General features: G+C 41.6%; 1 protein-coding gene across 1 annotated transcript in view; it reads left to right on the top strand.

Moving 5' to 3' along the window:
- Window positions 1–2,136: 2,136 nt before the first annotated feature.
- The window catches only part of NRG1 (neuregulin 1), a 306,864-nt gene continuing 295,498 nt past the window's right edge, over window positions 2,137–13,502 (top strand). Inside the window, exon 1 of the mRNA XM_013295510.3 lies at window positions 2,137–2,196. The gene's annotated coding sequence lies outside the window, so the exon portion shown is untranslated. The remainder of the gene's footprint in view (window positions 2,197–13,502) is intronic.

The raw sequence follows: 13,502 nt of genomic DNA, 5'->3' as shown, positions 1-13,502 counted from the left end.
TAGAGGCTGGAAAATCTTTATAAATCATGCCTTAGAAGTGGTTTCTTGATAATCAGGAAGCAAGTGAAAGCCTAGGAAAGTAGCAGGATGCTTTTTAGTAGATTTGAGGAGGCTGTTTTGGAAAAGCAAAGAAAATAGCACTGAATAAAGAGTAGTTCTGAATATAGTGCAGTCTTCAAAAAAACAATAGGCCAATGCATCATTCACCTCACTTCCCTCTCAGTGGGAGAATCTCTGTGCTTCTGTTATATGTGAAACAGCAAGAGAACGAGCACTCATGACAAAATTACCTGTTCTCTTAGGCAATTCTAAAGAGTCTGAAAGTGCTTGGACTACTGCTGATTTTTAGTGAAAAGTTGTTGCAAGCAGATGTAAGTACAAATAAACATACAAAAGCCTTGAAGAGACTGGATTCTTCAGTCAAAATAACTCAAGGGCAGTACCTTAAAACTTTGTACTCTGTCAGGGTTTGGAACGGTAGCCCTACATCTTACTTTAGCTGATTCTGCTGCAAGGTAGAGACTATAAAAGTGAAATTTCTCCTCAGCCTTTGCACTTACAATTAATACAAAGTGTATTACTTCAGTGGTATTCTTCTGCATTCCTATGAATGGGTGAAAGCATCTGTCAGCAATAAATTAGCATTAACTGCTCTTCAGTTAATACAGTTAATAACATGAGCATTTCTAGATGGTGCAATGCTCATGTGTGCATTTCACTGCTTTCTCAACCGAAGAATTAATTGTGCATGTCTCTGAAAAATCCTATAGCTAATGCGAATGATATTTTATCATCCATCTTCATTATTAAATAGTATGTTTGGCCCAGTCAGATTCTGTGAGCACAAGTCAGGAAGGAAGATCGTTTAAAGAGAAAAAAGAGCTCAGTAAAGAGAAAGCTTATTTGTAGAATGATATTTAGTCTCACTCACTGTTGCATTAGTAGTCAGGCTGAGACTTTGGACAAAAGGACTGATGCCAGGCTCCTTTGCTCCTCACTGGTAAAATCTCCTGCTGTTTACACGGCCATGTACCCATGGTGCTCATGGATTCATTGTTTCATTGCAGCAGCAGGACAGAAACTATTTTTATTGAAAGCTCCATGAACCTTTCGGATTCCCTGGGTTGTTCACAGTACAGGACGTACCTGAGTGTCCTCCATCAACACTGTAGGTAAAGGGAAGTCATTTGAGCTTACTTTGAGACCGAGACATTATGCAAATAAGAAGGCAGTAAGACCAAAAAGTGAACTAGACTGTAAATGTAGTGAGCATGACCTCAACTGTTAAAATATGTGGACTTAAGTGCTTTCAGGCTCAGATGCTGTCAGTCCATGTCTGGTGCCTTATTTACAGAGCAGGATGTCTGGAACAAAAACCATCAGAGCAGTCTGATGCCTGTACCTTTGCACCTTCTGCTGCAGAGACTATTCCCTCCACAGCAAATTCACAGGTGCAGTTTGCTAAGGAGACATGTCAGGTTAATAACACAGGTTTTGCTGACCCGAGTCAAACATACCCTTAATATCAAAGAGGATCTTGATCACACTTTTCTGAGGGAAAAGTTTTTCATAATGAGAAGTGATACCTAGCTATTTTTTTCTGTTGCATCTGATGTCTGTTAATAAACAGGACAACAGGGTTGTTATGCTTATGTTTAACATTCGGGTCCTATCATATGCATCTGTCCTTTAAGAAATGCTGAAAGATTAACTCAGGTCAGGTTTGACAGCCTGATCTTCAAGGATCTTATCTGCCAGTGGAGTCCTGCACATACCTGTTGTGATGGCATCACTAGTTCTGCAGCTTGTGCACCCTCTGTCTTCTTTAATGACCCCAGTACAAGGCATTTCCAGTGGGCTAACACACAGGCAAAGAAACGAGACTCCTTGGCAAGACTCAAGGCAACCAACTCCAGATTTCTGCTGGGAGATGTGTTTGTATGCATGTGAGAGTGTGTGTGTTGAAGGGGGGAGGAATTTACAGGAAAAAGTTGTGTTAAAAAATACAACAATGTGGAGGGTGTCTGCATATCTGTTCAGTGAACTTATCTAAATATTCACTTTTCTTCCCTTTCTTTTCCCCCTCCCTTCCTCCCTTCTCTTCTCCTGTTTACTGTCAGGAAGGGCCACCCTCTGAAGGGCCAATTCAATACAGCCTGGCGCCAACACAGACGGACATCAACAACAGTTCCAACAGTGAGTCTATTTGCAATTGGAAACTCCTTGATATGGTATTGTTTTATGTGCATGTAAAACACGCAAGAACTCTGCAGAGGACTTCTAGAAGAGGAGAAGGTAGATTTGTCATGCCTAGCCCCCTCTGGTTGGAGCACCCTGCAAGTTTTTGATGCCTCACTAAAAGCATTAGATACTGATGTGTGAGGGCCAGTGCCAGGGCATTTTACCAGCCAAACAGGCTTCTGGAGCTGCATGCTGTTCAGAAAAAACTGGCTTCCAAGGAAGGAGATACTTAAGATACTTCAGCTGACTAGAGAAGAAGAGGTTGGAAGCCATGCACAGAAAAGTCTCTTAATTGAATTGTTACTTTCCCAGCTTGGGAGAAGAGCTGCCAATTTCAGATTTGGGTTCTAGACAGGTGAAGAGACCTTGCTTTCAGTTTTGGGGTAATTTAGCTGCTATCACTTAGATTCTCTGGTGCTCCCTGAGCACCTGGAGGGGGAAGATGAGTCCTTGCTCTTGTATAATAAGATCAAGGTATAAAAATCCTCTTTCTTACTATGCATGCTCACAGTGTTATCCAACACTCGTGGTCCCAGTCCCCAGTGACCACTTCCTCCAATACATGTGTTGGGGAGAGAGACTTTTTATGGGGTTGTAGGAGGGGGGGAGGGAAATTCATTACACAGAGCAAATTAAAAATTATACCTGCTCCTCAATGGTCCTAAAAGGTACTCCTGCCCTACATTTTCCTCTTGCTGACTCTCCTGGGACCAACAAGCTTTGGCCCAGCATTACAGAGAAGGTAGCTGAGGAAGGAGGGAGTGGTTTAAAGGAGAAGTAGACAAGTGAGTGAGCTGGAGGAGTTGCAAAGAGGTGACAGCAAACAGAGGATATCAGAAGGGAAAAGAGATGGCAGTGAAAAGACCCAGAGAAAGCACTTCTGGGTCTCTGGAACAGCAGTCTGAGGGCTGAAAATGTCTCAGTGAGCTGTTTTTTAGCTAAAGTGTCTGGCCTGAGATCTGGAAAAAGTCTCCATTCACCCTCCACTTCAAAGACAGTAGGACAAATGATACCCTCTGGCAGGAGCTGAGCAAGCAGATTCTGTCTGCCACTTATTGAAGACTGACCACCAGAGCTGTATGATTTGTAGCACCTCATTCATGTAATATAAAGCAGTGCACTGTGATTGGATTAACTCTGTTTTTTCTAGCTGCATTGGTCTCAGCATAGTTTAATATTTTCCATGTGTCTATTAAACACTCTATCTTTGGTATATATATGAAGATGCAGGTTTTAATTAATATATTTGAATATATTTGTTAAAATCATGCTCACAAACTGTAAATGTAACTGTAATAATGTTATCACATACAATGCTATAATCTGATTTTGTGCTGCACAGTGAACAATGGAAAATCTACAGCACAGACCAATGTCTCACTGGTCTGTGACTCAAGCAAAGAATTGGTTGTTTATTCTTACCATACTTCTTTGCCTCAAATGCTTGAGTAAGTCATACTGTATTTCTTCCCCCTTTTAATTTTCTGATGGTTTGCTTAAGTCCCACAGTTTGTGCAGTCTCATGATCTCTTCTGTAAACTGTTGCTTGGAAGAGTTGCTATCCAGGGCAGTGCATCAAACCAGCTGTTCAGGCAGCTGTATCGATCTCGTGAGCACTTCTGTGTGTCAGTAAGCATGTGGACATGGGCCTTGAGATCAACAAGAAGACTTACTGTGAAATTGCCACATGCAGTTGAGGGACCTAGGACTCTATCTGTGCCAGGTGGAAGTGATTTTAAAACATTTTGAAATCTCTCAAAGATAGGAAGCTAAACACCAGGGGAATTCAGGCTGATGTTTGGTTTGTGATAGGATACCTTTAGCAGTCAATGAGTGGATCTGAACTGCAACACAGGGCTTATGTCTTACCAGGTCCTAGAGGAAAAGAAATACAGCAACAGAAAAAAGCAAAAGCCTCAGACATGTACAGCCCCATGGTTTGGGAGAGGATGTGCTGCAAAGCACTTTCGAGGGTCTTACCTCTGTGAAATACAATACAATGTAATATCTTTCTTTTAGCTCACCTAGTCATCAATCCTGTATTTGTCTAGAGCAGCACTCTATTTTTGCCTTTTTTTCTTTTCAAGTTGTTAGAGCAGTTAATCAAAATTCAAGATGGATTATGATTAGATCTCAAACCCTGCTTTGAACCTTGATTGATTTTCTTAATGTCCGCTGTGCTTCCTATCTAGGAAGAACAGTTTGAGGTTACACTATGTTTTTTCATGGGAAAATTCAGGCAAGAAAAGCAACAGCATAGTAATATCAAGCAGGTAAGCTATTGGGCAAGGCTATTCATAATGTTCATCCAACACATCTTCCTCTCTCCTGCCGCATCCATTTGTATGTAGCCTCTTCCCCTCTCCTGGTCAGAAACCAGACCTCCACAGTTTAATGTTGAAATTATTGTAGTCATGCAATCCTTGGAGATTCCCAACAGCATCTCAAAATGTTGTTAGGACTGCATTACTATAATTATTGTTGTTGTTGTTGTTATTGTTATTAAAGATGGTGTCCTTTGAATGACAAAGCCTTGTACAAATAGGAGATTATCTAGGTGGACAGATTAAAGGGTGAGAAAAAGGAAGGGATCTAAGCCCTGTAACTATGTAGAAATGTCCCTCTGAGTGTGGGGCAGTACTGGAATAGGGGCTGAGAGAGGTTTTACAATCCCCATTCTTGGACATACTCAAAACTTCACTGAACAAAGCTTGGAGCAAGCTGATTGAACCTGGAAGTCATGATTTGAGCAGGGATTGGACTCCATAACCTCCAGAGGGCTCTTCCTGACAACATCATCTTCTAATTCTATTATCTGTGGTAAAATCAGTGGCAAGGTCCTGTGTATTGAGGTACATATAGCTTGATACTTGGTCTAGCACCTAAGCTGCTGAAAATATCCTCCCTCTTTGGAAATAAGATGTCTCCTTCAACTTTGGAAATAAGCTGTCTCTTCCAAAACCACTAGGTAAATGCCGTTTTCTGGTAGTCTGCAGTGGACAGGAGAAAAACATCATGGAATTTTGTGTATCAGATTAAAATGAAGCCTGCTATATACACAAAGTAGCTAGATTTTAGGAAAAAAGGGCTGGAAGCTGAGCTGGCAATCTTAAACAGGGAAAGACATCTTGCTCCCCGTAAGACTAAGACTGAGTGAACTTTCTCAAGGACAGAAGAACAAATCTGTCCTTTCACAGATGTCCTGGGGATCAGAGCTAGAGGCATCTCACTCTGACAGCATTGTTCCTGTTGTGTAGCTAAATTGAATGGGTCAGGTCCTGGGGCTGTCAATCCAGCTAAATTTGCACCAGAGTTTAGAAAGGAAGTAGATATTCTCCAAGGGCTAAATGCCAGTGACTCTGATGTGACATTGTGGTAAAGTTCTGGGCTCTTTCAGTGGGAATAAAGTACTGTTGCATTACTGTAATGAGTTGTGGTATCACATCCATTGCTCTTTTATTGTGTGTTTTCAAACCCTAGGCTCCCATTTGGTTTTGAGGGACACCAGATTTTTAGTTCTGAATGTCTTCTTTATCTTTTATGTAGTGATGAAAATCAGAACTGAGAGCTCATTATAAATTTCTGCTGTGCATACTGAGCTCCTAAGTATTACCTGAGGCAGGGTCTGTAGGAGGAGGTAATACCAACTGACACAGATGTCAAAAACAGACTGATTTTCTGACACATTAGTCACTGTTCGTATCTGAAACAGAAGCAAGAAATTTCAAGTTATCGTGCTACATTCTAGGTTTCTTGGCTGTTGCATTTTAGTTCTTAAAATTCCTGTTCAGAATCCACTGAGACTGCTTAGGTGGCTGCTATTCATTTTAGTGGGTTTGGGGATAAGTATAATGTCAGCAAGATTAATGATTATAATTGAATGTAAAATGTTTTCTGTTTTTTCTTGCTATCTATGATATTACTAGGTTTTTTTAGTGGCCATTCATCGAAAAGCAAACTAGCTGACTCCCTGAGACATTCCAAATTGTTTCTGCAGTCTGCTGATGGCCACCAGTTCTGCTGGCAGAGTTCATAGAGAACATTCAGAAAGCAAATCTATATCACTAACAGCACTGCTGCCAGTTGACTTTGTTATTACAAAAGTTAAATCCTTATCCTTTCTATGCTCTGACATACACACCGTGATGCCTGGATTTTGTCAGCGTCCTAATCATGTCTGTCACAATACAAATTGGATGGAAAATCTTCCACAGGAGCATCCTGCCCACAATTTTAACATTAGCCAGAAATAATTGTGCAGTGTCTTCTGTGGAAGCATTTAATTCCATCACAGCTGCCAATTTCAAATGATTGGTTTTGTTCCAGTTAATAGGAGCTGCTACAGAAATGTCACTTTGGCACAAATTTTGGTGCTGAGATCTGCAAGAAGCAGAAAACCAGCAACCATGGAGCGAAAGGGTCTGTCTGTCGTCATGTGGAGCAACTTTTAAGGATGGTGGGATAGCTGGACACCACTTGTTTGCAGTTACCAGCTCCTCATGCACATAGAATTTTATGAACCTGAACAACTTGGGAGTGAATTTGTGACAGGACAGGGGCATAATGTTGTTGACCTCCTTCTGAGATGATAATGCATGCCAGCGCCAGGTTATGGCCCTCAGGGTCCCCATCTACAAAACTAAAACAACACAGAAAAAAGTTTGCTTTTCCATGTGAGGGGGACAGGAAGAGGTGATGGCAGAAATCAGACAAGAGCACATGCCAGTGCTCAGTGGGAGACTGGCATGTCAGGAGAGTCTCAGCAGTGTCAATGCCAGTGTAGGGTGAGCCCCAGCAAGAAGTCTGTGTCTGTTGCTCAGGATGGGGGGTACAGGGAAGGGGCACTCATGAAGTTCAGAAAAAGCAGAAGTTGGTCTTTTAAATCAAGGTGTTAAAGCTGTGAAATATTCAGGGTTGTGGGATAATATTTTTTTAGTGACTGCCTCCAGGTGATGAATTTAAAAGACAAAAAACATGCAACAATTGCTTTTTCTTGTTGTTGTTTTTTACATATTATAGCTTGTATTTCACGGATGTATTTCACAGATATTCTGAAGCCTGTTTACATGAGGACGCTAGGTCAATAGTATCTGAATTAATTTTTGAACTGCATTTATTACACAGAATTAGAGACTGATGGGGGCACTCTCACTCAGAATTTAGCTAAACTAAAATAAAGGGTTAGATTCGAGAGCAGGGTGTGAAAAGCAATGAAGACAGAAGGAGAATTTGCCTTCACCTGAATTTTGTGAAAAGCTCATGGAGATAAAATGCTATAAATCAGGTCTTCAGCCAGTATAAGTGAGCATTATCCAGTGATTTCATTCAGGTGTTCAGTCAGGGAAAAATTGGTCCTCAGCAGGCAGTTAACCATGCAGAGTATGAATGCTCAGGAACTGGCTGGGATGTAGGAAAACAGCAGAAACCGCAGAGGTTTACAAAAGCACCTGTTGTTTAGATCAAGTTAAAGCACCCTTTGGCTTTTCCAGCTTTGTGCAGAAACCAGATTATTGTAGTTTTTTAAGTCAGTAGTTTTGCATCTGGCTGCTTCTTTTGTGACCAGGACAAACAGGGCATAGTAGAAAATACAAAATGGAGTAAACTAAACTTGGAGAAATAGACACTTTTGCCTTAAAATAGAAGAATTCATAGGCAGTGGTAGAAATTAAAGATAGCAGTTTCACAACATGCAATTAGACTGTAGACTCCACTACTATTGAAAGATTTTGAAGGGTTTAGTTAAATTCAAAGTAGTGTTAGCTAATTGTATGAATTACAAGAATACCTAGACAGATGATTATTAATTATGATGAAAATTCTGGGAAGATTATTAGATGCTGTTCTTCTGGTGTTATTCTAGTCTGTATCAGGATGAGATAATCTAACAGACAGCCAACCTGCAGTAAGCAGAAAATTACCTGAGAAATACCTAGGACTGATCACTCTGAGACATAAGATTTGGAAGACCTTGGGTCATATTAGGTTAATGGCTGGACTCGATAATCTTAATGGTCTTTTCCAACCTAAACAATTCTCTGATTCTCTATTCAGGCTATCACTTGGTCTAGCTTCTTTTTTTGAACTCCTCCATCCTTATTTTAGCTGAGTTAAGCCCTTCAAGTGTCCAGTTGCTGATGAGTAATATATTTTGATCATACCGATTCACAGTGACTCAGGAAACCTGACTTTTTAATGCAACTTGTAGGAGAACCATGTTGAGCTAGGTGTGCTTGGAGCCTTAATATTGCCATAAATAACGGTGCTGACGAAACAGGTGAGTAGGTTTAACTCTTAGCCTAGCATGAAGTCAGTGATCAAGATAAAGTTGGAACTGTTCAGTACTGTCATAACAGCAGTGTGCAAGTTTATTATCAATGTACTGTGAAAACGCAAGCTGTGGGAATCGACAGGTAGGTTTGCTTGAAGGATCCTCAGGGCTGCAAATAAAGCATCTATGTCCAGGTCTGCTAGGGCACATTATGCAACAGACTTTCTCCTCAGCAAAGAAATTGGTGGACATGAGGGAAAATGCTGCTTTCTCTCCTTCCATGACTCACAGGGGAAGAAATGCAAAGGGGTTTATATGGGAAAGAGCAAGAGCCAGGAGTAATGGTGCTGGTCACTTCACATCTACCTTTCACATGGCAAACCCAGACAGTCCCTGTTCATAGACATCTTCATTGTGAACAGCAAAACCAAGGATGAGAGAGTAAGTTAGTAGTCATTTAGTGGAGTAACAAGCATGTCTTACAAATTAAAAGGCATGTGACATTGAGTGCCTTGTGTGGACACCTGGTAGCCACTACTTGCAGAGGAACTGAAAAGGGAGAATGATGCCTCATGCAAAAGTGCCGAAAGTTTGGGCCATGTTTTGCTGCCTGCATATCTTCCTAAGACCTTGTATGCTTCTGGCCAGCTCTAAGGTCTCCCTTTTCATTGCCTTCAACAGTACCTCAAACTGCTGTTACAGGCACTTATTTCTTCTCTGGTCTCAGTGTGCAGAATGACTTTATATCTGGAGAGTTCATCCCAGCAGTCAGCAAGAAAAAGCTAGTATGCAGCAATTTGAATCGGAATTCCTCAGCACTCTGACTTCTCCTTATCTAGAAATTACAAAGGAATTATTGCAACTTAGTGAGTTAAGAAGTACATTTCAAATACCTCTTATTTAGGTGTTTTTTTAGTTTATGTCAGTGTAATAACTATTACTATTCCACAGTAATTAGGTTCGTATGAAGTATTTTACTGGTTGAACTGCAAAAGTTTAACTGGTTATGCATTATTTATGCAAGTAATTTATGAGAACTTGTGTCATGTCCTCTGAGTGATGTTCACATCTTATGAAATCCCAACATCATCAGTAAGCATCTGGTGAAATCTTTACAGAAGTGCTTGTCCTGGGAGCACTAGAGCAGGAATTTAAAATTGCTCAGTATATCCAACAAGGGTAGTTTTATAGAATGCTTTGGGTTGCAAGGGACCTGTAAAGATCATCTAGTCCAGCCCCAAACTACTTTTCTTGTTTGGAATGGCCAAGTCATTTATGGTTATGTTTTTCTTTTTTAAAATGCAATGTTTTCACCACATCATTGTCCTGAATTATAAAATTACGCTTTCTTTTTATGATACAAACATAATTTCTGTGCAGTATTCCTCAGCTCTGAAATAATTAAACATTATAATTATGTCACCTCAGTCCAAAGTATCCTCTACAACTCTTCACAGTTTTGTAAAGGAAGAATTCAAAAAAAGGAGACCTCTGCTCATGCTGTAGCATTTTCACATCAAGTTCGTACTTGTATGAGGAAGAAGAACTTCGAAAGGTCAGAAGACACCATAGTTTACAGGCTCTTTCTGTTGTGGCTGCTGCAGCTCTTTTTCTTCTTTTGCACTAGGCAGGTACGGTCTGATTAAACATAACTTGGATGTGACAGTTTCCAAAGGATCAGGTTTGAGAAAAGCCAGGAGAACAGTGTGGCTGAGGTGACAATCTAACTGCTTGCAAGCCAGCAGCTGCTCTCATGCTTAGATACAGTGATTTTTAACTCTAGCTTACCCAGCTGAAAGGTGCAAAACATCTTTCAAAAAGAGCAGAAAAATTCAAAAACGTTGTGAGATGCACTAAGAGCATCCAGAAGTTGTCCAAATAGCAAATAGTCAGGGGCCAGCAGGCAGTGTGAGCACAAGAGGAAAGCAAGCAAGCTATTGAATTTAACAGCTCATAAAGCAGCAGGTTGTATTTCGTGAAATAAAATGGGACATGTTCTGGAACTTTTTATATAGGTATGGATTGTAGCTCAGGGAGAGAAACACCTCTCCCTCCCTTTCTTTTCCCTGGCTCCCTTTATTCATGCATAGCTAAGTGTTGTGGGCTGCTGGCTGCCTGTAGGAGTGAGTCCTTGCTTCTGTAAAGCCCAGTTGTGCTGATAGGGCTGTTAGTGTGAACTGCCCAGGGACACTTGTTACTGTTGTAGACAAGATTTTGAAGGATGAAACTGCTTCAGGAGCAAACAGTTAGGGTGGTCAGACTAGATTGTCATTATGGATCTTTCCTGATTCTTAATATGCCTCACTTATAACAAGAAGAAAATATTTTTCTGTAAGAGGACAACCTTTTACTTCCTCCTTTAACAATCTCTACACCAGCCCACATGTAGTCATCTCTGTCACAGGGTAACTCCTGCCATTGTGCTGACTAAGCCTACAGAAATGCAAAGGGAATTCTGTGTATGCCACACTCTACCTGTTCCATCTCATAGATGTAACCAAGCTCCTGATTTCATAGAATCAGAGTCATAGAATCATAGAACCATTGAGGCTGGAAAAGACCTTTGAGATCATCGAGTCCAACCGTTAACACAGGACTGCCAAGTCCGTCACTAAAACACATCCCTAAGCATCACATCTACACATTTTTTTAAACACCTCCAGGGATGGTGATTCCACCATTTCCCTGGGAAGTCTCTTCCAATGCTTCAACACCCTTTCAGTGAAGAAACTTTTCCTAATATCCAATCTAAATCTCCCCAAGTGTAACTTGAGGCTATTTACTCTTACGCTGTTGCTTCTTATCTAGGAGAAGAGACCGACCCCACCTGTCTATGAACCCCTTTCAGGCAGTTGCAGAAAGCAATAGGGTCCCCCCCTGAGTCTCCTCTCCAGACTGAACAACCCCAGTTCCCTCAGCCGCTCCTCATAAGGCTTGTGCTTCAGACCCTTCACTAGTTTCACTGCCCTTCTCTGGAGGACAAAGTACAGAAAGCCTAGCAGGGCAAAAATGGGATGCAAGTGACAAAGTATCTAGTGGGGCTGACAGAAATTCAGGAGGGAAGAACAAAGAAAGACATGCCACTTACAGCCTCTTATGAAGCTACTGTAATGACTTTGGCTAATTTCATATTTTCAGTATGCTGAATTAAGTCTTTCTTCCCACAACCCATCTCCCCCAAACCCCACCCCGTGATTTTAAATGAGCTATAGCATTTGGGATTTGCTTTCCATTGCTAAAGTGTTTACAAAGAGCTTCTTGCCACTGTACTCCAAGGCTAATAATAACGCAGGGCTGTTGGCACAGTCATTAGAATGAGAAACAAGTTTAGGCTGCACTATCCTCAAATTAAATTAGTCATGATCTCTGCATGTCCAGTCAGCCTTCCCATCTTCTAGCATCTCTGGGATGGCTCTGCTGCATGGCCAGCCCCAGTTACACCCTGATGTTTGCAAAGATGGCCTATCAATCCCTTCTGTGCCTGTTAGTGGCCTCCTCTGCTAAACACATCTGTAGGTATCCAGGTGATCTATCAAAGAAAGAAGGGGGAAAGACATGGAAAACCCCTTCCGATAAAGGTCTCAACATGTTATTGAAGCACTGTGGGCCTTCATAAGCACTACTTGTATGTGGACAGGCCAGGTGTTCAGGCAATGTGACAGCTGTTCTCTCCAGCATCTGGTGTTATCCCATTACACCTGCTCAATGCCCTGAAATTCAACCTTAGCTCAATACTGCTGCATCTTTCTCCTTCCATATCTTCACACTCCCCTAAAGCCATCCAAGGTCTCGGAGGTCAGTGCTTGCCCCAGCTCCCAGCCATGCTTCCCTGACTCCTCACTCATGCCATCTCTGCCATTCCTGCAATTGCAATAACTGACTAACAAGCCAGTCAAACCCTCCTTTTGCAGGGGTATTTTTCAGGTGAATCACTGGATCTGTGGGAGAAGAGACTACTAACATCTCTGCTCAGGGAAAGGCTGACATTTCAGCTCAACCCTTATTAAAGTCCGAACCAGAAAGGTATTAGGAAGACTTTAGTGAGGGGAAAGACTTCTACAAGTGGTCAGTCTAGCTGTGAATTGCAGCACCACAGAATAACATTGTCTGTATGTCACTCACAATACTGGTGAAAAAGCAAGAGCACTTCAGGCCAGTTTGGGCATTACTGGAACACCTCAATCCAAAGGAGACACTCAAGCCCATGTCTGGTGAGGTTTCACAGGACTGCCTTCCCAACAGGATGACTTGACTTTTCTTCCCATTGCTTATGCCTTTTGCCAAACAGTCCTCACTGATGGGGGCTTCTGCAAGATAGCTGTTATCAGAAGTGCAGGCAGATTTCTCTTACCATGGCTGCCTGAAGTGATTCTGCGTTCTTACCAGTCTCTTCAAAATGTAATGCTTGCCCCTGCAAAACATAATTAAGATAATTACCCACCAGATCAATCTCCTGCTGGATACGAGTTCTTTCATGCATGTAGTCTTTAGATCAAGACTGGATTTGGGGTAGTCAGGGACTGTTTGTTTCTACATGGATTTCAACCACAAGAAAAGCTACCCTGTCTTCAGGGGTTTGGCTTTGTTAGGCTGTGCAGTTGGGTCTAGGCTTTACTGACAGGGCAGGTTCGCTGCTTTCTGAGGGATGGGAGGTAGGAGGCACAGTGTAATCTAGGCTATGGCTACAGGAACAAGCTGCCAAGATAATCCAGCATATATCTTTACAGAATGTCAGGTACTCTCTTTAAAATGAGTGCACCATATTCTGTCACCCTATCACCAATGTAAGGCAGCTCTCTCCCTATGGAAATGCTTCTTGTTTAGAGTAAGAGGAGAAGTCAAGTTTTCCAGGTGTCTATCATGTCTTAAACCTATTGGTATGAGGTAAGGAGTTAAGCCCCAAGACTTTTTCTGTCCTCCTTCCAACGAATGCACAATGGTTTCTGTTTTGTTTGCAGAGAAATACCTCACTTCTCTCCTTGCTAATCCCATT

Source organism: Falco peregrinus, chromosome Z (assembly GCF_023634155.1).
Source record: "Falco peregrinus isolate bFalPer1 chromosome Z, bFalPer1.pri, whole genome shotgun sequence".
NCBI lineage: Eukaryota > Metazoa > Chordata > Aves > Falconiformes > Falconidae > Falco > Falco peregrinus.
The sequence above is the reverse complement of the archived record's forward strand: the minus strand, read 5'-3'. Positions and strand labels throughout refer to the sequence as shown.